The following is a 24,912-nucleotide window of genomic DNA, read 5'->3' as shown; positions in this document are numbered from 1 at the left end:
ATGCCTTCCTCAACTCCAAATTGAGCTCATGATAGCTCATTCGAAATATATTTGTGTCTAGTTATCATTTGACTCATCAAGCAAGTCATTTGGCCAACCAAGCTATGAGAAATCGTGATTTTCCCAAGGTCACTTTAGAGGTGCATCGATTCTCCCAAGGCAACTGTATTTTTGACATTTCTCTAAAACCATGACACTTGTGTAAAAAGTGAAGGAGGTTTTTCTTCCTTGGCCTGTTGTGGACAAAAAATTCTCTCAGTGTTTCCAAATTCATCTTTCCTTGCTCAGAAATATCATTTGAGTAAAACCTACCCCGATGTGTGGAACAAGAGATTTGTCAAAATGAAGCGAAATGAAGGGGATAAAGAGCTTCTAAATTCTTGAGGAAATTTTGGGAGGTGGGAAGGGATGTTAGGAAGCAGGGGAAATTGTAATTTCATAAATTGAGTGAGGGGAAGGGGTCCAAAAGGGCAAAACATAGGCCTAGCCTAGAAAATTGCCAAGTTGTAGCAAGAAACTAGGGTTTGTGGAAAAATGAGGAATTTGGGGGATCTCAGTGATGGGAAGTGTTTAATAAGGTACATTAAGGATAGGGGAAGGTGTATGAACATCGAGATACAAGTTTTGCTGATGATTTAACCATCCAAGAGAAATTACCTTCAAAACCCTAGGAGAGGGAAATGAACCTTACCTAAGCGCAACTGAAGCATGAACAAGGTGTAAAATGACCCAGTGGAACTTGAAATGATGATGACAACCCTCTAAATGATATCACACTCATCTGAATGGCGACATGGAACGACATTTGGACAACTTTGACAGGAGTAAAAGCAAACCCTAGACCTAATGCCTAGTGACCAAATTTTGCTTGAAGACTCACTGAAATGACAAAATTTGACCTTGACACCTTAAAATCACTTTGTAAGAGCATGTTTGATCACTGGAGGAAGACTGCAAAGATTGACACTAACATTGGCTCCAATGGGGATGGTAGCTCCTTGGAGGTGCCAAGAACTATAGATCATTGGAAGAGCAGACAAGTGCCTTCATCCATTGGGCAATGGAGTCAAAAACTCAAGCTAAAATGCATGACTTAAAACCGACACAAACTAACTTAACAACAAGACTGAAAACTGACTCACAAATGACTCATGACTGACTTAACTAAAACAAGAACTTACAAATCTTATTGAAGGGCAGCATTCCATCAAGATTTCAAGTCATGATGACAACCACCTGCATACTAATGAAATATGTACAATCATGTGTAATGAGCTTTCCAATGTAACCAATCCAGCAGATGGCTACATACCAAATTTCTGCTCTCACTTTTCTCGAGCAGGCAGAATGATGAACCTGTAGGCAACTCACAATAACCACTGAAACCAAGGCTTATGATAACGAACCAGCCAACATTCATATTCTCAGGTGCTTGCAAAAGAATGCCGAAAGGATCTTGAAAATTCTGAAGCACTAGCTTGTCTTGAGATCCAGCAGCAAAAATACAAGTACTCCCTTCATTCTGATCTGAAAGAACCACTGGTTGCTGAGTGATAGGAAGGCACAGAGAGGTATAAGCTTCTGCCATCTGAGTGTTAGCTGTAAATTCCTTGACCGTGAGAAATTCTAGCATATTGTCTCTCTCAAGCTCATATTCCTCAACTTCATGGTCTAGGTCATTCTTAAACAAAAAACAATCTTCAAGATTATCAAACATGACAGCCTTATCATCTTTGTGAAAGAAAATATTATCTATTTTCTGATCTATAAAACTGATTACAAGACCGTCATCATTTTCAAAAGAGGAAGAAGTTTCACCAACACTTTCTTGACCATGTGTGCACTGCAAATCTGCTTTAGCTTGGGCTGTAACATGACCTTTCAAGAGTTGATCTATCTCATCTTCAGACAGGGGAGATAATACTTTCTGTTTTGTTTTGCTCAAGCAATTACTATCTTCTTGAAATGACATTTCAAAACATGACAAACCTGAATGATAGTCCTGATCTTCTGAAATTTGGAAACACTGTTGATCATCTTCATATGACATGGCAATCAAATTATCCTTTATCACTGAGTTATCGAAGAAGATTTTTCACTTACTTGAACAAAGATCTCATCTTGTTTTTCATGAAATGGTTGGATTACCTCCTCATGAAGGCTTTGGTCAATAACTTTGTCTTCTTCATACCAAATGATCTCAACAGCAGAGCTCTCCTTCATGGGATTCAACACAAGGTAGTCTACATCATCACGATCTGAATCTAGATCTGAAATAGCCGACTTGACTTTATCACATTCTGAAATTGAAACTTGACTTTCCTGCATACTGTTTTCTTCATCTATGGACAGATCTGAAATAAAACCTTCTCTTTCATAATTTTCCACTGTACTTAGATCTTGATCCTGCTGCAAATTTTCCTGCGCATCTTGATAAGTATCCTCTTTATGCTGCTGAAATGGATTTTCATACAGGGCTTCCATGATCTCATCATCCATGAAATTATCATCTTCATAATATTTCTCAAGGCTTTCAATAAAACTATAAGCATGTTTGCAACAGTCCTGAACTAAATTTAATGATGGATAAGAGTCTTTATACCTTTCAAAGAACATGGCATGAAAATCCTTTAAACAGTAAATACAAGCAGGCGGCAAACTTTCATACCAAGATTGGGCTTCACCTTCCAGAGTGGCCATGAATATCTTCATCAAGCAATCTTCAAGAAAATCAACCTTCAACTTGTGAATATGCATGTGAAATCTAACCAGATGTAAAGGAGCATCATTCCTATTATCATCTTTAAACATAGGCAAATTCCTTTGCCAATTTACCTTTGGAATTTTATTTGGAAAACCTAGAATGTGATCTCGGCTCATGGGAGCATACCTTCGAGCAAGAAAATCCATTTTGATAACAATGAATTCACCAAGAGATTCTTCAGGCTACTAGTTCTTGAAGGGTAGAGTCGCCATAAAAATTCTGAACCTTGGGATTCTTCGACACTGGAGTTGCCAGGTGAATGATTTCAGCCTTCCTGTGTCTGATCGTTGTTCACCATCAACAATCAGATCTGAACTTGATTCATGTACTGGGGTGATCGTTTAGATCAGATGTTCAGTTTATAAACTAGACCGAAGATTGACTGAAGCGGCTTTTATCTACTTTTGCTAATGCAAAGCAAGAGCGTTTTGAAGGCTACCTGGCTAACTTCAAGCTTCGTCTATAGTCTATAAAGCAAAACAATGATAATAAAATTTCTTCCCCAGTATGGTCGCCATTATGTTAGAGCCTAGATTTGCCTCAGGCTAAAAAGACAAGGTTCTAGGTCCACATCAAACCACGCTCAGCCTCGTAGCTAGCCCTACGAGGACATGAGAGGGCTCTCTCTGGGTCAATCTCAGCGAAAGATAATCAATGGGGCTAGAGATGATTGAAATACAAACTAATTTTAGTCTAGGTATGAAGTGCAAGGATTTGATTTGATTTTTTGAAGGTTTTGTTGGAAAAAAGGGACAGGCAAATTTTGGGTCCGGGGATGAGGTCAGATTTTTGCAGAGTTCTGATTGGGGCAAGAAACGCAATTGTTTTGATGCTTTAGATTGAGTGAATGGATGGATCAGACCGGTGAGGAGCCAAGGAGGGCAAGAGGGTCTCAAGGGTCCTCCTCAAACAGATGAAAACATGAAGAATTAAACAAAATATCGAGGCAGAGCATAGCAATCTAGTGAATTCTACCTTAATCACTTATTTGTTTAAGTGCTGAAGACAAGAGAAGGGAAAATGATACACATAAACATCAGTGAACTTATAAATACATAGAGAAACACACCATCAAAACATAGAGCCACATGGATCCCAACAAGTGCTGGAAAAGCCTGGTCTTTCCTTTGCCAAAATTGCAGAAATGAAATGTGCAATAGAGTGCCAAGCAATCCCAAGTGTCAAACCCTGAAAATGACTTAGAAAATACATGATATAGACTAGCCCAACCCATTCCCTTACCTCTAGGGGTCGAGCTCATCATTCTAGGAGCTGTTTGAACTAATTCTAAATAAGGAACTGAAATCTAGGTAGTCAAACAACTTACCCCTATATGCTAGGACACTGATTCATTCATTTAATTTTCACCTTTTAGTGAATGAATCCTCTAGAACAAGTAAATATGTGGCAAAATTACATCATATTCATCAAGTTACATCAAGAAACAAAACTGGGCGAATTGTTGAGCTAAACAGTAAAAAATAGGCAAAAATTCTCTATGCGTCGTGCCTGATTCTCTATGCGTTGCGCCACTTTGGAGCTGATTTTGAGGCCCTTCCCGAAGTCCAAATTGAGCCCAAGATAGCTCGTTGGAAAGCCATGCCTGTCTACTTTCCAACCTAAGTGGAATTTCTGGATTTTGTGTCCATTTGTCCCTCCAAAACTTCAATCTCCCAAGATTTCTTCCTGTGGGTGTAAAAGGTGGCAGAAAGGTCATATTTAGGGTGTTTTTGACCCTTTAGGCAACCCAGAACTTGATGAAATCCTTAGGTAATCCATGAGCATGCATAACTTTTGATGAAAAATCCAAAAATGTAAATTTTTCCTCCTGGAGATCTCCCAATCATAAGCGCGCGCCAAGTGGCGCTACGTGTTGGGCAGAAAAACCTGTTTCAAAGCCAAAAAATTCAAAATTGACAAAATTTTCTCCAAATTTCTTGAAATTTGGGCTAGAGGTCTATCATTGAGTATCATGTTCAGCCAAGGAGGCCTCGGCCAAGATATGAAGACAATCATGCTCCTTTTTCCTCTCTTGCTTCTTTGTCGCCTTCTTCAATTTTGCCTTTTGATTCCTTATTTCATGCCTTGGAACTCATATTTTGCGCCATGTAATGGAAAACCATGTGTCCCAACAATGCTTTATCCCTATCGGCCTTGTCCAGCAGTCCCTCTAAGTGGATGTTGACTCTCTCGAGCCAAATCTCTCGATCAGCCTCTATCTCCTGCTGAATGGGTGTCATCTCATTTAGGCTTCTTTGGGCAGCCTGCTGGTCTTCACGGATGTTTTGCCACCTCTATGAGGTCTCCTAGGTGCATGTACTCCTGTTGGTGAGTCACTTTGGGTCTCCACTCCATAATTAGATGAATGACCAGATGACATAATTGCTGCTATAAAAATTTCCTTAGAGAAATAGATGCTGGTGTATGAAACTGTGTTGGACTTCTCTTTAGTGATGTGCTTAACCTTTGCCACCAAGGGGAAAATAGTGAAACAAGGTACTGTTAGGAGAGAGGAAAATAGTGAGGGATTAGGGGCTATTGGGATAGATTTTGTTAGGGAAATATGGGAGGGTTTGGGGTTTTATGTATGGGATTAGGAATTTTGTGTAGGGTTAGGGTTTGAGGTTTTGGATTTGAGAATTTGGGAAAAAGAATTCGGGAGAAGGAATTAATGAACCTAGGGGGTAAGGAAACTTAAGGAATGATGAAAACAAGGGAGAAAGGGATGGAGGAGTGACTTTGGTGACAAAACAATGATTTTGAAACCCTCACAGCAAGTTTCCTTGAGGTAATTTAGGAGGTAGGTTTTGATGTTTTTCTTTTAACCATTATCATCCATAAACCACCATAGTCTATCACAAAATTGGATGAAACACCAAGATGGAGGCTCTACCTGGCGAATCCGTGCAAGTTATTGGCAATTTGGAGAAATTCTTGAAAAAATCGGCCTTGGCAGCTCTATGCACCGTGCACCAGCCCAACGCGCCGTGCACGCCATGTGCGCCGTGCGAGTGTATTTTTACACTGTGGAAAAATGCCCAATGCACCGTGCACAAACCGAATGCGTCGCGCACCAAACCCTATTTTTTAGTGGTTTTTGAGGGAGACTTTTGGAGGCCTTCCCGATATCCAAATTGGGCGCAGGATAGCTCGTTGGAAAGATATTTGAGTATAATTTCCAAACCAACTGCAATTTTTCAATTTGGAGTTCATTTTCCTTGTCAAAAATCAAATCTCCCAAGACTGTTCAAAATGTGCCAAATGAGGCTGCCTAAAGGTAGAGTGTTGTTGTAGTCAACTTTTGAATGCCTTCCTCAACTCCAAATTGAGATCATGATAGCTCATTGAAAATATATTTGTGTCTAGTTATCATTTGATTCATCAAGCAAGTCATTTGGCCAACCAAGCTAGGATAAATCTTGATTTTCCCAAGATCACTTTAGAGGTGCATCGATTCTCCCAAGGCAACTGTATTTTTGACATTTCTCTAAAACCATGACACCTGTGTAAAAAGTGAAGGAGGTTTTTCTTCCTTGACCTGTTTTGGACAAAAAACTCTCTCAGTTTTTCCAAATTCATCTTTCCTTGCTCAGAAACATCATTTGAGTAAAACCTACCCCGATGTGTGGAACAAGAGATTTGTCGAAATGAAGCGAAATGAAGGGGATAGGGAGCTTCTAAATTCTTGAGGAAATTTTGGGAGGTTGGAAGGGATGTTAGGAAGTAGGGGAAAGTGGAATTTCATAAATTGAGTGAGGGGAAGGGGTCCAAAAAGGAAAAACACAGGCCTAGCCTAGAAAATTGCCAAGTTGTAGCAAGAAACTAGGGTTTGTGGAAAAATGAGGAATTTGGGGGATCTCAGTGATGGGAAGTGTTTAATAAGGTACATTAAGGATAGGGGAAGGTGTATGAACATCAGGATACAAGTTTTGCTAATGATTTGACCATCCAAGAGAAACTACATCAAAACCCTAGGAGAGGGAAATGAACCTTACCTAAGCACAACTAAAGCATGAACAAGGTGTAAAATGACCCAGTGGAACTTGAAATGATGATGACCACCCTCTAAATGATGGCACACTCATCTGAATGGTGACATGGAACGACATTTGGACAACTTTGATAGGAGTAAAAGCAAACCCTGGACCTAATGCCTAGTGACCAAATTTTGCTTGAAGACTCACTGAAATGACAAAATTTGACCTTGACACATTAAAATCACTTTGAAGAGAATGTTTGATCACTGGAGGAAGACTGCAAAGACTGACACTAACAAAGGGGAAAGGCAACAAAGAAACAAATGGTTTTATTTACAAGCCATTCATAGACACAGCATAACATACAGTATTAGAAAAGTAGGTGCATTTTTGGAAAATTTATAGTGCCAACACGTACCATGAAGGAGGAGGGTGATCTTAAACATGAATTTTAGTTACTTACGTATTCCCACCAAATAAGGTGGAGGTGGCAGAAAATACAGAGGAACCCCCTCACACCAGTGTGCTTATATTTGATAATTTATTAATTTGTTTGTTGGCCTCCCTTCTCTGATAGTGAAAGAAGCACAATAGATTTCTTTTAAATTGAACGAAAAGGCCGCGAAGAGGCATATTTGTTGCTTTAGTTTCTATAATATCAATGAAGAAACAGGTATACATCAATCAATCTGAGTTACTCACATTATACAGTAGAATGACAGTGAATTTTATAAACTATTTTCAGTGATTTCCCATCTTTTGTGTGATTAATTTGTATTCTATTGTTTAAGTCACTTGGATTTTATTTTTATTAAGTGGGTCTCAGTGCTAGTTTGTCTGTCTGTTCCAAGGGAGCAGTCGAGCTCGTTATTTAAGCTGAATCGTGATGATAGGTCCCAACTCACGACCTAGAGTGGGACCCGTGAAGTCTTTGTTCCATAAAATGTTGCTTGATACATTCATTTGGAAAATCCTAGTTTATTGACTAACTCTTATATTTGATTCTTATTTTTAATTGAGAAATCCATTTGGAAAATCCTGGCTTATTACTTCCTTTAAAATAAGTGTGGGGTTGACAAAAATAAATTTGATTCTTCTTTCTAATCAAAAAACCCATTTGAGAAATCCTAACTTACTAACTAACCTCCAATACATGCATGATTAATTTATATAAAATAGAACTAAATTTAGATTTCAAAAAGCGTCGGAGTTGGAATGTTGATACTCTCGGAGGACTGCAAGTTGTTCACGCATATTTGCAAGTCTTCGAGAAAGAGAGGTTGGAATAAGCCATATATCAATTGGGCAGGGTTGCAATGAGACTTAAATCAATTGGGTGTAATTGGGTGTGGTTACAATCAAGTCATACCCATTTCACAAAATGCATTGACATCATATCCATGAGAGTTTTGAAGCAGCAGTTAGGTAATTGAGGTCAAAGTTGAACACTACAACATTAAAATATGTAGAAGGTTGCAGGAGTAGTAGTTTCTCCTGTTGGGGGTTGGATTTTCTCCTTTCCCACTATCTCATGCAAATCAAAATCAAATAAAATGGCATTGATGGTGCTAGACCCGCCAACATTCAGAGGACCACCCTGGTATGAAGTCCCAACTAGCCTCACAATGTTTGGTGTGGGAGTCCCATCTAGTATGATGGCTCGGTTGCCATTATCTTAAGGATTTGCCTCAACTCTTGCTTGTCAGCACAAGAGAGTGGTTTGCTTTTTCTTCAAGAAGTGAGGTTCGCATTCTTGGTGAGTGTAAGTGTACTTGTGTCAATGGTTCTTTCATTATGAGGGGAAAAAGGTGAAGATGAGTTCCAGGTTGAACGGGATCAGTACTAACTCGGCTAGGAACACACAACACAAAGGACATACATAGCTTTTGGCGGAGCAATCCACTTGGATGCAGCAGTCACAAAATACAAGGTAAGATAACACGTACAACACTCATGGATTAGTCTGAGATGAGTGCAACGCTTGTTATAACAAGGTTCATGTGAAAGGTCTGTCCGATGTCCGGTAGAGAAATCAACACGGATGGGACAACATTAGCAGCCTATACAACACATTTCCATTAATAGATTATGCATTACAACAAATGAATCAGTGTATATGTAGAACACATTGTTAAAGAAACATACATTACAAGTGTTAAAGATCATTCTTACAACAAATACAATACATGTGGGAAAACATTCTTCCCTATTGACAGGCTTCTGAATTAAGCAAAAGTTCCAAGACACATCGTTACACCATACATCACTAACCCCGTCAGCGAGGCGTTGGAGCCACTACTTACTCCTCAAAGAAAATATTACAGACTCTCTTGGCTATGTGGGAGGCGCTGAGGTGAAAAGTCCTTTCATGTACAAAGGAGGGGGGTATTTATAGCCAAGGGTGAAACTGACCCTTGTGGTTGTTCGACTACCCTCGTGACCGTTCATCTTCCATGACTTTTTGACTTACATGACTCTATGTTTAACAAGTGGGTCTCTTGGACTTCCATGTTACATCACAATGATTGACAACAAGCCCATAGTGGAGATGTGGGCGACATGACTCATGACTTGACTCGACATGACTTTACATGGCAATGTTGGTACATTCGCGCTGTTGTTGGAGTGCATATCGAGCTACAGTGTTGCTAAGTGATGGATGTCTTCATGGTGTATCATAGCTTGACCTCTGCATGGTGAAGTGTGCGGAGTCTTCGATGGTCCTTGGTTCTCTTGATGAAGCTCTAGCATGTTGTTCCTTGCTTCCATGTTGGTAGGCTTGATAGGCTCACTTGTTCTCGAATGTGCATGTTTTCCGTGTTCGTCCGCTTCACATGCTTCGTTTGTTCATCCGCTTTGATGCTTCATTCATTCATTCATTTCACATGCTTCGTTCGTTCGTCTGTTGGTGAACCTGTCTATCTACATGTGCTCCCTTCGTTCATCCCATTCGTCGTCTTAACATGTTTGTTGGTGTACCTGTACCTGCAATCACTCATGACCAGATGACATCAAATCCAAAACCTCCTAGTCTACCATGACACATGATCATTCAAATGCTGGGTGATCGGGAGAGGCAGCAAGGTCGTGATGCGGGATAATGGCTCCAGGCAACTGCTAATGAAAACTACACAAGAGTCACTGAAGGATGGAGACAGACACTCTAAGTCGATAGTGACTATCTGCAAGGTCTGGCTTGGCTGGGAGGCAAAATTGTGCAAATTTTAGGAGGGAAAGTCCATGCTGCAGGAGGGTAGGGCAGCCTTGCTTTGCACATTTTCCGGAATGAACAGTCAGCAGGGGCTAGACAGCCAAATTTGTGCAATTTTCCATAGGAACGGGTCAGGCTGCATGAAGGGTCAGTAGGCTGGGATTGTGCAATTTTTCTGGGGAACTGCTCGGGAGACTGGCAGCTAGAACTGCGCAATTCCCATATGGAACTGTTAGTTGGTTGTTGGGGTCACTGGTAGCCAGAAATGAACAATTCCCAGAGGGAACTGCCAATTGGCTACTGGGGTCACTGGCAGCCAAAACTACACAATTCCCAGAGGGAACTACCAGTTATCTGCTTAGTCACTAGTAGCAGAAACTGCACAATTCCTGGAGGGAACATGCAGTCTGTTGTTGGGAGTTGTTGGCTAGGAAAACTGCATTAAGGCCGGGAGGCCGGCCTGCTGATCATCTTTGTGCAATTTATAAGCTGAGATGACTGATGGGAAGCGGGAAACCTACTCCTGAGCACTGCGTAATTTCTGATATGAACAGCCGGTCGACTGTCTGAGTGGCCAGCATGAGTGTTGTTTGAGCTGCTTGCAGGCAGCGCAGCTTGGAAGCACTAGCTTGGTGCTTCTACACTGTTCTGGCTAACAGTCTATCAAGTTGAAAGCAGGGTGATGGTCCGGCTTTCAGTGAGGAGTCTGGTTGCCAGTACTTCAACAAAAATGACTAATTGTGTGAACAGTCGAAAGATTCATAGGTGATCATACGAACACACACTCGCATGAGTTGACGACGAACTGACCAAACCATAAAACACACATGTGCGACACTCGTGATTGATCATTCATGATCAATAAGACACTTGCATGACAATGAATGTGACTCAGTGTGTGAGTGCGACAGATGCCTTCATGGCGAACAAAACAAACACATACAAAGCAAAGGATTTGAGCATAACCAGAACACGGTCACAAGCAAGACTTAGACATCAACATGCAAAGACTTGAGTGCAATAAACAAGCAAGGTGAATGTAAAGACTCACACAAGCTCACGGAGTGAACCCGGGTGTGTGTAGTCATCAAGTGAAACTCTTCAAGGGAGGCTCTGAAATTGGTGCAGGCCAAAATTTTGGAGGGTGGTTGTAGCCGCTACAACACTTGGCGACACACTGGTAGAACTCCAACTTCTCTGTGTCGATTCATTACTAACATAGGGCCTTGGTCTTTTGGGGAGTATTGAATCAGTTTGCAAGTTACTTCAGTTTCCCCACTTACCCCATGGACATATATGGTTCACCCTTTTCCGACTCAGTCAAACACAATCATAAGTCCAACTTAGATCTCAGTGTTTCAAATTTGGGAAGGGTAGTTTAGCTTGAGAGTTGAAGATTTTCATAGTATAAGTTTTCATCTTTGGTGTTGCTCCGCTGCCAGCAGTCCTAGACAGTACCCGGTGGAGTCACGCAGGAACACACACATTGCTCCACTTCCAGCAATCCTGGTCAGTACCCCGGTGGAGTTGCATCCTTTACCTCTCTATGCAGGAAGCCTTTCTCTTCTTTCGCCTTTGTATTTTTTAAGATAACTCTGCATATGCACTTATTTATTTTTGGGGCAGAAGAGGGATCCTGACTTATTGAGAGCAGAAGAGGTTGTTCCTTTAGAGAATCATGTAAGACCTCTGACATAGGTTTGCCCATTTAAATTTTTCCCCTTCTCCGTTTCTACTAATTGGATTAGCTTCAACACACATAGCAGTAGGCTGAGTACAGGCATGGGGTTTTCTAGTGTGGACACAGGTTCACGGTTGGACCAAATCTTCCCTTACAGACGGTTCGTATTTTCCATCAGGACTTCATCAACCGAATATTGTAACCAAGCATAAAGAAAATGGACACAAGACTGGCCAAGTGTTGTAGTGTCACAAGTCTCTTCAAATTTCAGCCACATACTCTATTCAAAATCCAGAACATAGTAGTTGGAAGCACTTGTTTCTGGAAACCAAAATAGTAATATATCAAACAAACAAAATGCACGTGAACAAAAATAGTAAGTAGAATAAAACACAGGAAAAGAAAAGATAATAAGAAAAACAAACCAAATGAAACAACAAGGAGCAAGCAGACTATGTATAAGGCACGGGCGCGGCTCGACCTACTGAAATAATGTTTGAGGACTTGGTCGTTTGACAGGAAGATTATCGATCGTCCAGTCTCTGCTGTGTAGCAGACCATATGCTTCTGGTATGTCCACAACAACTATGTTGATGCACTGGTGGACTCGACTGTCATGAGATAGTCGGATGATTATATCTTGTAGTTCACCAATGGCTGGTACTGATGTTCTATCAAGTTGGATGATTCTCGCAGATGTTTTACTCCATCGTGCATTGATCTTCTTAACAATGGAGAGTGGCATGAAATTGGCTACCGTGCCAGAATCAGCCAAATAGTTGTAGACATTGTAGTTGAAAACTTCGAATGAAAGCAGGAATGGGGGGGAACCTGAGTTTTCTTCTTCCATTCGGAGTGTATTAAGAACATTGGATAGTGATCCGAGAAGTGTGCATGCTCCCTTACTGGTAGAGGTCGCGTTGTTCGTTTCTATTTGTCCGAATGCGTGCAACAGGATATCTCGCTAGCTCTGGACTTTGGCTAACTCGAACAAAATGAAGTTCGCACGAGTTTTGTTCATGTCATCGACTATGTTATAATCCAGAGGTGGTAGATTCACCGAGGCGTCCGGGGTGGAACAAATGTGCGTGCTATCTGACGGATTGTTCTGCAACTTGCTGCTCACGGATGTGTTCTTATCCACTGTTGTCTTCCCGGACTTTCTTTGTGTTTGTTGCTTTGACACAGCTAGTGGATCAAACTTCTTTATCAGTTGTCTCACTTTCTCTTGCATCTCCTCAAGTGTCGGGGGAACCCCTTTACTCCCAATATTGTAACGATCATTTTGATTTCAGGGCTACTCCTCGGTGTTCGTCTTTGAGGCTACTTGCGAGCACTGATATGCGTTCACCACATGCCCAAAACTTGGTGATTCATCAGGTGCAACCTCTTCATTATCATTAGTGTCTTCCGGATGCTCCTATATGTCGCCATCTACATCAAGTGTATGAGTACAGATAGAGGTAACAACTCGCTTCCAATCTGAACAAGAGTTATTGGGGTGAATTTCTTCATGGAAGGAACAGTACTTAGGATTAGCGCATTGATCAAGTTGGAACATGGGCTTCTATGCAAATTTGGAACCGAACCAACTGTTGCTTGATGAGCCAGTTGATGAACTGCTTGCCTGTCTCTTTCTAGGCAAATGATTGTTTGTGAATGTGTCCATCTTCCGTTAGTTGAGTTCAGATATTTTGGTGGTCAAGTTCTTGACAAGGCGAGTGAGTGTCTCAATGTAAGTTGCTTCCTTGTCTCTACCTTTGCTCGTCATTGCTTTGGGCTTTTTGCTCGCATCCTTGGAGTCTTTCATTGATTCGTCATCCTTGATGACTCAAATGGTGCGCAAGTATTTCTCAATAGGAATAGCCTCTTCACCACTTTCTAACAATGTTGGCTTCACAGCTTGCTTGACGAACTGCACAATGGCGGTTGGCAGTGTAGATATGTAATAGTCGATAGTGATGGAGTCATGAGGTTTGATGTCTACTGCAAACTTGTTCAAGATACGTGTAAACCTCTGATTGAAATCTTTCCCTTTCTCTTTTCCCTCCATCTTGAGGCTTCCCAATTCTTTGAGTAGCATGGTTGGAGTCTTATCATCATCAAACTTTTTAAGGAACATACATTTGAAAGAACCCCAGTTCTGTATAGAGACCAAGCAGCTGCCCAACCGTCCAAGGCACATGAAAACAATCTACATGCTACATCGTAATAATGTACCTCAAGGGTCTATAGCTGTAGGTAGAAGTTTTCTAAGTGGTCTTTTTTCCTTCACCGTGTTGCCAGGATTAAACTTGATGTTCATTCTCTCTGCTCACTTCGGCATCTTATGCAAAACATCCAGGAGAGCCAATGGTCCCTGAGTAATCCATTCAAGATTTGGGTCAGACATCTCTTCGTCCTCTTCATCTTCTTCCTATCTTTCAGAATCTGAAGGTTCTAGATTTGATTCTGTCGAATCGTCTCTGCCTCCACTTCCTCCACTGCCTTCCCCTCTGCCTCCTATACCAAAGTTTGATCCCAAGACCACAAGAGTGCCTTATTCGTCTTCAAAGAAGATTGGAGGTTCCTCTCCGTCTTCAATAGCTTCTTCCAAACCTTCAAGAGTAGCAAGGACTGCTTCTTTCACCGATGATACAACAACCCCTATGGGAGTGGATTTTGTCTTCTTCAATGTGTGTGGAGGACATTGTACACTTGGGATCAGTCCGTCTTCTTTCACGAACTGGTGAGTGATGGGGTGGACGGAGCAAAGGTGTTGATATGAAATCTCGTGTTCAATTCTGGGAGGTAGGGAGTAACCAACTGCTGATTCATCAGAGAGGGAGTGTGAGTTACTGCCTTGACAAGATAGTTGATGAGTGAGTGTGAGGGGAATTTCAGCCATGTACAACTGGTTGCCCTCCTTCTAGTGCCAGAAATGTTGACGGTGCTAGACCCACCAACATTCAGGGGATCACCTTGGTATAAAGTCCCAACTAGGTCTCACACCATTTGGTGTGGGAGTCCCATCCGATATGATGGCCCGGTTGCCATTATCTTAAGGATTTGCCTCAACTCTTGCTTGTCAGCACAGGATAGTGGTTCGCTTTGTCTTTGAGAAGTGAGGTTCGCATGCCTAGTGAGTGTAAGTGTACTTGTGTCAATAGTTCTTTCACTGTGAGGGGAAAAAGGTGAAGATGAGTTCCAAGTTGGAAGGGATCAGTCCCAACTCGGCTAGGAACACACAACACAAAAGACATACACAACTTCCGGTGGAGCAGTCCACTCGAATGCGGCAGTCACAACAAACAAGGTAAGATAACACGTACAACACTCACGGATCAGTCCGAGATGGGTGCAACAGTTGTTACAGCAAGGTTCATGTAAAATGTCTGTCTGATGTTCTGCAGAGCAGTCAACACGGACAGGACAGCATTAACAACATATACAACACATTTCCATTAATAGATTATGCATTACAACAAATGAATTAGTTCAGATGTAGAACACATGGTTAAAGCAACATGCATTACAAGTGTTAAAGATCAGTCTTACAACAAATACAATACATGTGTGAAAACGTGTTGGCCTATTGACAAGCTTCTGAATTAAGAAAAATTTCCAAGACACATCGTTACACCATACATCACTAACCCCGTCAGCAGGGCATTGGAGCCACTACTTACTCCTCAAAGAAAAGATTACAGACTCTCTTGGCTATGTGGGAGGAGCTGAGGTGAAAAGTTCTTTCATGTACAAATGAGGGGGGTATTTATAGCCAAGGGTGAAGCTGACCCTTGTGGTTATTCGACTACCCTCATGACCGTTCGACTTCCATGACTTTTTTACTTACATGACTCTATGTTTAACAAGTGGGTCTCTTGGAATTCCACGTTACATCACATCGAGTGACAACAAGCCCATAGTGGAGATGTGGGCAACATGACTCATGACTTGACATGACAATGCTGGTACATTTGTGTTGCTGCTGCAGTGCATGTCGAGCTACAATGTAGCATGGATGTCTTCATGGTGTATCATAGCTTCACCTCCCAATGGCAAAGTGCGCGGAGTCTTCGATGGTCCTTGGTTTGCTTGATGAAGCTCTAGCATGTTGTTCCTTGATTCCATGTTGGTAGCCTTAATAGGTTCACTTGTTCGTGAAGGTGCATGTTCGCCACGTTCTTCCACTTCGCATGCTTCATTTGTTCATTCGTTTTGCATGCTTCGTTTGTTCATCCATTGGTGAACTTGTCCATCTGCATGTTCTCCCTTCATTCATCCCGTTCGTCATCTTGACATGTTTGTTGGTGTACTTGTACCTGGAGTCACTCATGACGAGACGACATCAAATCCAAAACCTCCTAGTCTACCATGACACATGATCATTCAGATGCGGGTTACTAAGAGAGGCAGTAGGGTCGTGATGCGGGATGATGGCTCAGGGCAACTGCTGATGAAAAATGCACAAGAGTCACTGAAGGATGGAGACAGACAATTTGAGTCGACAGTGACTATCTGTAAAGTCTGGCTCGGCTGGGAGGCAAAATTGCACAAATTTTAGAAGGGACAATCCGGGCTACAAGAGGGCAGGGCAGGCTTATTCTCTGCATTTTCCGAAACGAACAATCAGCAGGGGTTGGACAGCCAAATTTGCGCATTTTTCATAGGAACGGGTCGGGCTGCATGAAGGGTCAGCAGGCAGGGATTGCACAATTTTTATGGGAACCTCCCTGGAAACTGGCAGTTAGAAGTGTGCAATTCCCAGAGGGAAATTCTAGTTGGTTGCTGGGATCACTGGTAGCCAAAACTGTGCAATTCCCAGAGGGAATTACGAGGCTGCTGGGGTCATTAGCAGCTAGAACTGCATAATTCCTAGAGGGAACTGCCTGTTGGCTGCTCAGTCACTGGCATCCAAAACTGCGCAATTCCCATAGGGATTTTCCAGTTGGCTGTTGGGGTCACTGGTAGCCAGAACTGCACAATTCCTAAAGGGAACTGCTAGTTGGTTGCTTAGTCACTGGCAGCCAAAACTACGCAATTCCCATAGGGAATTTCCAGTTGGCTGCTGGGGTCACTGGCAGCCAGAATTGTACAATTCCCAAAGGGAACTTCTAGTTGGCTGCTCAGTCACTTGCAGTAGAAACTGCGAAATTCCTAGAGGGAACAGGCAGTCTACTGTTGGGAGCTGCTAGCTGGGAAAACTGAATTAAGGTCGGGAGGCCAGCCTGTTGATCATCTCTGCGCAATTTCTAAGCTGAGCTGACTAATGGGCTGCAGGAGACTTGCTCATGAGCATTGCGCAATTTCTAAGCTGAGTTGACTAATGGGCCGCAGGAGACTTGCTCATGAGCACTACGCAATTTCTGAGATGAACAGTCGGTCGACTGTCCGGGTGGGCAGCATGAGTGTTGTTTGAGTTGCTTACAAGAAGCGCAGCTTGAAAGAACTAGCTTGGTGCTTCTACGTTGTTCTGGCCGATAGTCAATCAAGTCAAATGCAAGGTGATGGTCCAGCTGTCAGTAACAAGTCTGGTTGCTAGTACTTCAGCAAAAATGACTAAGTGTGTGAACAGTCAAAAGATGCATAGGTGATCATACGAACACACACTTGCATGACTTGACGACAAACCGACCAAACCATCAAACAAACATGTTCAACATGACTGACCTACGGTGCAAGCGATGAACCCGACACTCGTGATTGATCGTTCATGATTGAGACGATGCTTGCGCGACAGTGAATGTGACTTAGTGTGTGAGTGTGATAGATGCCTTCATGGCGAACACAATAAACACATACGAAGCAAAGGCTTTGAGCATAACCAGAACACGATCACAAATAAGGCTTAGACATCAACATGCAAAGAATTGAGTGCAATAAACAAGTAAGGTGAATGTAAAGACTCACACGAGCTCACGGAGAGAACTCAGGTGCGTGCAATCATCAAGTGAAACTCTTCAAGGGAGGCTCTGAAATTGGTGCAGGCCAAAATTTTGGAGGGTGGTTGTAGCTACTATAACAAATGGGTGGGAAAATTCAAAATGTAAAAACTCAGTGAGAAAATTCAAATCTTTGTGGAGATTTATTTAAAAATATATCTCATCTCAGATAATTGTTAATTATGGATCTGATTTTATTTTTTTTAATAAATTTTAAATTATTATTATTATAAAAAATAATAATTATTTTCGATTATACGATTGGGTAGTCGAGAGTCTATGTTAATTGTCGTTTGGGTATTTGAGTAGCTGAGCGCAAGAAGAATATTGCCTACTTCAAGATGCCAATGATTGTCACAGTGGAACAGAACTAAAAAAAGTTCTCACAACTACAATTATGGAACTACTCGAATGATTGAAGAAACATGTTGGGTATATTATGAAGCAATCCCATATTATTGTATTTATCCACACAATCAACTATGGGAATGTGCACAAAGTAAAAATTTCATAACAATAGTCCGCTTTTAGTCTTTGTGTGAACTATAGTTGGTTGTTGGATATTTAAAATAGGTCAATTATAGATTTTGTTAACAGAAATTATCCCCTTAATAACCCAGTATGCCTAAATTTCTTCTTCTCATTACCACTAAAAGGCTCAATTATCCCCTTATTAACTTATTCTCTGCTTAAATTCCTTCCTTACCAGGGCTAAATGGTTTAGTTTTGGTTCGATGGCAAAAACGAATCAATTTGAGTCATGCCACCTAGTTTCTTGGAGAGCTTTTTGCATTCGGTCTCATTAGGAACAGCAATAACAGGATATAAATGAACCATGTCAGGAATATGCTTTTTGTGAATTTTTTTAATGAACTCTGTGATTAAATTTTGACCAGAGTATGGTCCATGAAGAGGCCTGCCACTTCGAACATTCCCCAAAGCCTCAAGAAATTTTGCATATATAGAGCTATGCCAATAGAATTTTCCAGATACATATATATGCCAAAAATTTAGATCGAGTTTAAAGTATAGAGGGTAAAAATATGGTTCAAAGTTGCGTGGCAAGATGATTATAATCCATTCTCTAGGAACTTGAGGCGTTCCCAGTGATCTCACAGACATGGATTCTTAAATAATGACGACTAGTTGGGCTTCAAGCCAGGTCGTACCGCAAGTAGAGATGGGAGGTAAATAGAACCTGACCTGACTTATCGTTGTGGACCGGCAACTAGTCCGAAGGTGTTGAAGGTAACAAGCGCAGAGAAAAAAATTGTAATGTCTGACCCCGACTTTGGTGGGCCACTAGTCGAAGGTCAGGCCTCAGTGCCAAGTTGCAGTAGAAGTGTGGTGATAAGTTCTAACTCCGGCCTATTTGGACATCGAGTTGAAATTTTTTATAAAGGGGACTTAACGAGTCGTAATTTTAATTAATACTAATTAATTAAAAAATTTAAAATTAATTAATACAATTAAAATTAATTGAATAATTAATAGTGATTAATAGAAAATAATAATAATTAATTTTATTTTAATTAATAGTAATTAATTTATTTATTTGAATTAATTAAATAAACTTAATATTAAATTAAATTAATTAAATATTTATTAATAATAGGCACGAAAGGAGAAACACTAGAAAACCATTATATAATTGGTAAAACTTGTTGAGAAATATGGACCAAGATCAAAATTTTCCACTGTTACCATAGAATTAAAAGTCTATATAACAACCAGCAAGCTACATGTACTAATAACTTAGATTTATTGGTACCTTACGTTGTGGGCGGCTAGTTGGCTAGTCGGTTTCAAGGGAGTAGTCGGGCTCGTTATTTAATAATGTGAGGAACTCGGCCCCGACTAGCCAGAGGTCAAGCCTTGGAGTCAAGCCACAGCCAAATCATGATTATAGGTCCTCACTCCCAACCTGGAGTGGGACTCGTGAAGTCTTGGTTCTTGTAAGAACCTGAATCCTATTATTAGAGCCTCTATTTTGTTATACACTAACAGATCTATTTTCCTGTTAATTTATAATAATAAAAGGAGCTTGCTGACCTTTTCACATAGCTTTAAACATTTAACATCTTATCATTTTATCATAAGCAACATAAATTAAGGTGAGCATTCCATTTATATCAACTTAGCAAGAGTAGTCCATGGAAAAATACCTGTTCGGCGGTTGATGATGATACCTTTGTCTTATAGCTCCAGCTGAACGCTCCCTCTGGCCGACCCAACCGGATTTACCTCCCAGCCAACTAGAAAATAAATTCCTAGCCCAGGAAACCTCCACAGGTTCCCTAGCCCTCCGTGCCCAAGTCCAACCAGATATAGTGTGTCCTCAAGAAGAATGTGCAAAACTAGATAATGATACTTTCCTCCTCTCAAACCCAAGAAACCTCCACTGGTTTCCAAGGTCTCCCAAAAATCATAACAAGGCCAAACAATCACAACCAACCCCCACAATCCTAAGCAAGACTCCAACTCCTCCCTTTTCTTCCTTCCCCCTTCCCTTTTATACCCTCTTTCCTCAACCACCTCTCATTAATGTCATTAACTCTCACCCATCCTTGGTTGACTTCTCTTCTAAGCTAGGAGTACATTTGGAATTGTGACATGAATATAAAATTGAGAATTTTAATGGGAAAGGATCATGTCTTCTCCCAAGTAAATCTGAAAAGTACATTTGGGAATGTGAAGTGTAATTACATGGAGAGGACCATGTCTTCTCCTTAGTAAATGTGAGGGTACATTGGGGAATGTGAAATGAATAAATATATATTGTTGATAAGATGGAGAGGACTATGTCTTCTCCCAAGTAAATGTGAGGGTACATTGGGGAATGTGAAATGAATAAATATATATATTGATGATAAGATGGAGAGGACTATGTCTTCTCCCAAGTAAATGTGAGGGTACATTGGGGTATGTGAAATGAATAAATATATTTTGAATTAATGGAAGGAGACCATATCCTACATAATATTCAAATTGAGAAGGTAAGTGGGGAATTTGAATAATGGAAATCATAAATTTATTTTATGACCAATATTCTCAATATTTTCAGATAATGTAAATATTAACACAATTTGTAGGATAAGATTTAAGTGGGGCATTACATACACCCCTCCTTCAGAAAACTTCGTCCCGAAGTTAGAATGAAAAGATACAAGGAGTTTGAAAGCATAGCAAACCAGAGAGAGTTATAGCATTAAAATTTGATAAGTCAGACAATGACATTACTTCCCATCAAGAGTCTCCAACTGATCTATTTCCTCCTATCCATCTTGACCTACTTCCGTTCCCACCCTATCCATCCTCTGCTGCTCTATCAGTGGCAACGGCCATACTAACCACTGATAAAACCGACATGGTGGAAGCGTTGAATACCTCGACCAAACTTTCCCCAGCAGGCATCTGGCAATCGTCATCACACGTCTAGGGGGAGCGTTCAGCTGTCCTCCCCACGATTCCAGGTTTCGAAGGATACACAGTGGGAAACACCTCCACCCCTCCTTCAGAGCACGGACCACACTACAGAGCTGGTTGGACTTGTCATCGAATAATCCAGTCAGGTCATCTTGCCACCTGTCATTTGCATTTTACTCATGTCATAAGAGTGCATATCAAGTAGATACCAAATGTAATAGAACAATGTACATCGTACCTTTCCTCATTGGTCGTCTCGACCTCCCCCAATGGAATGTTAGATCTTGGTTATCATACGGTTCTTTCCAATCTGTAGTTTAGTTCTCATCCATGCATATATATAACCACAAAATAGATATAGATACATGATCTTAAACACCATGTTTATCAAACCCAGTGTCCACGTGTCAATTTTTGTTGTTCATACTGGAATTAAATCTTACATCAGATAAATCATAATTTCACTAAGTCATTGATTAGATAAATCAAATATATATAAGCCTATATGATGCAATAATAACTCTGACAAGTCATGCACTAAATAAATTGTAACCAAGTAAGTCATACATTTGGTCATACATCCAACATTTCCATCATCAATACCAAATCCATCAATTGATTTTCATGTGTCCAACCAGATGTATATAATGTTCATAAATAACAACATGGAACTGCAAAAGAGAACCTTAACATAGGTGGCTATCTATGTTAAAATGGGCATCATAAACGCTCATGTGACATCCTTGTGGAACCCCTCAATAACAATTAGAGTTGGAACAGATTCAACTATCCATCATGGAAAATAGCATTTGGACCCGTATATGCTATAAGGTGGTACCAAAACCAAAATAATAGCAAGCAACAGATTAGTGCACTATCAATTCCACTAGGAGGTGCTAGTATAAGTTTTATGCATATAATTCCTTTAAAACCTTAGTGAATATAAAAGTCCCGCTCTTCCAATTTGATGGGTTTTTTTTTTTTTTTTTTTCATCTTCCAACCCATTTAGTTAATCTTGAAAATAAAAGACTCCAAACTTCAGAAACTGTTTCCCAACATGATTTTCATACTTTATTTTTTTTGTAAATTGAGAGGAATGTCCTCTAAATGTCAAAAGGTTCAAATTTATTATATATTTAATCATTGTTTACTAGTACTAAAACAATCTCATGATATATATTGCAGCTCACAATATGATCAGACAAATGAGAAATAATTAAATGAACGGAATAATTGCCTTTGCCTTGTTGCTATTAGTATTTCCCCTCTAAATGGCATCGCATTTCTAAAGATGCCTACTCCTTTCATAAGTGGCCAGTGACCACAAAAGTTGCAAAGAAAGTTGAGGGTCCTTTTATCCAAAACTAGAGACACATTATTTTTCACGACATTTTTATTCAACACTAGAATAAGGGTAAAAGTGTATCCTAATATTTTCACTAGTCTTTTATTGACTAAATAAGCTTCCATTCTAAAATCCCAAATTCTCTACGAATTGATCTTCTCATTTAATTTAAGATCATTAAAAACAACTGTCAGAGTAAGCCTTACACAAGCCCATGGTATTCAATCTATATTTTCACTAGAAAATTCTACCCCACTAGACCATCTTTGTCAGGCCTCCATCGGTTATGCACCATGCAATAATTGTTGGCATCCTCTTTTCCTCAACCTTAGGTTACATCATGTCAGCCCATTTTTCCTTGGATTGTTTGCTTGCTGGTTTTATTGTTTTTCTCTGTTACCTGTACCTATTCATTATTAACTAATTTCTTGATTACTTTCTAGATTTCTTCGTCTTAGTAAACAAACAACATGACAAAGCATACTTAGTTACAAGACTATGCTTAATATGTATGGATTAGAAGCAACCATTACATTGAATCTCACCATGCTAGATTGATGCATTCTAGTGAAAATCGATTTTTTGGAGAAGTTCAATTCAATTAAGAACACTTTAACCAATTAACCATGCCTTAAAAGAACTATCAAATGGTAAGGATAGTACTGGATCACTTAGGGAAAACTCTTGGCATGTTTTGGGCTTCGTAGTAACTCAAACCACTCTATACTATATCCCTATGTTTAAAGTAGAGGGTATTTAAATGACACATGCTAGTCAACAGAAGTCATGAGCATTACAACCATAAACTAAATTTCTATAATTAGGTCTTCGTTGTGACATCGTCACTATATTGCAGATCTGGTGTCTCCATTTATAGGTTCCAAGAAGCTTAACAACCTCATCTACTTATAGGTTCCAAGAAGCTTAACAACCTCATCTGCTTATTTCTATAATCATTCATCTATAGAAAGCATGCAATGTTTAAAATTTGTACAAAGATAAAGCTTATAATGGCCTTGGTGGGCTTAATGGTTAAGAACATGTATTTCCTTGTAAGAGGTCATAGATTCAAATCTAGCGGGAAGTAGAAAAGGTAAACCTCCACAGACTTTAGTGGTCAAATCACTGCAAGGAGGTGGATCGCTTGTCCCATAAACAAGGGGTCTCATAAACCAATTTCGTGTCTGGCTTGGCCATGACCTATTATTATTATTATTATTATTATTAAAAGGGAGACTCTAGCTCTATTTGTAAAATTTATTTGACGCATGCATAACATCAACATAGAACCAACATCCAGAAACTAGCAAATGTTCTGCAGAAACTCTCATGGGACGTGAAGGTTCCACATCTTTACCAAATCCAAAGTAACCAGCACTTGAAGTTTTTCCCCTATCTATATCTCTTGAAACAATTTTGTCATCAAAGTTTGAAATTCTTCGGTAGTATAAGAACAGAGCAAGGCTAACAAATAGAGCAGCTGCAGCAGTGCAGATCCCAATTATAACTGCTTTAGCAAGGCCCCTGCCATGTCTCTCACTGGTGCCAGGCCCATTGTTAGATGATATTTGAACACGAGGAAAAATCAAACCAGAGTTTCCTGGATAGAATGAAGAGTGAGGGAAATTTCGCAAATTTTGTGGGACATAACCTGACAAGTCGTTGTAAGATACTTTAAATGCCTTTAAGCTGGCAGGAAGGTTGCCGGGTATTTTCCCAGATAATTGGTTGTGAGAAAGATCGAGGTTGACCAAGACAAAAAGCTTACTGATTTCATTTGGTATGTTTCCTGACAATTGATTTCCACCAAGATTCAATGTCTTGAGCCTGTCAATTGCACCAACTTGTGGAGGAATAGTACCACTCAAATGGTTGTTCGAAAGGTCCAATGATTCCAGGAAAGAATATTTTGTCACTTGAATGGGGATTACTGATGAAGCAGGGTTTACTGGTAGAATGTCCGGCAGGGGGATACCCCCAGTGAAATTATTGCTAGATAAGTGTAAATGTTCCAAGGTAGACAATGTAAAAAGGCTGGTTAAAAGAGCCCCGTTTAGCTTGTTGAAGCTAAGGTCAATAACATTAATCTTGGGATACATTCCCAATACAGTTGGGAGAGATCCCACTAAGTTATTGTGGGAAAAATTCAGATAGGTCAATCTTAAAAACTGAGAAGTATCATTTGGCAGGGACCCTGTAAATGAATTCTGGCTCAGATCAAGCACTTCCATATAATTTCCCCATGTCCGCATCATAGACAAATCCCCAGATAACTTGTTATCACTCAAATCCACTACTGCACAGATTCCAAATTTTATTGGCAATGTACCAGATAGTGCATTTGAAGAAAGGTTGAGCACCTTAAGAGTTGTCGTTGCAATATTGTTTACATAAAATGACAAAAATGAATTAGTAGTTTACAGAGAACAGAATCCAGATTTCTGTTGTTTGACTCCTTTTAGAGTCAAATAACCATGGAAAGATTATCATAATAAATGTAGTACCCACTATCTAATCATCCATCATGTAAAGTTACATTATAATTTATATGCAGCCATGAAAGTGAATGGAAAATAGTTGGTG

Source organism: Pinus tabuliformis, chromosome 9 (assembly GCF_031772625.1).
Source record: "Pinus tabuliformis cultivar Carrire ecotype Pingquan chromosome 9, CPIR1, whole genome shotgun sequence".
Taxonomy (NCBI): domain Eukaryota; kingdom Viridiplantae; phylum Streptophyta; class Pinopsida; order Pinales; family Pinaceae; genus Pinus; species Pinus tabuliformis.
This window is presented reverse-complemented; position numbering follows the sequence as displayed.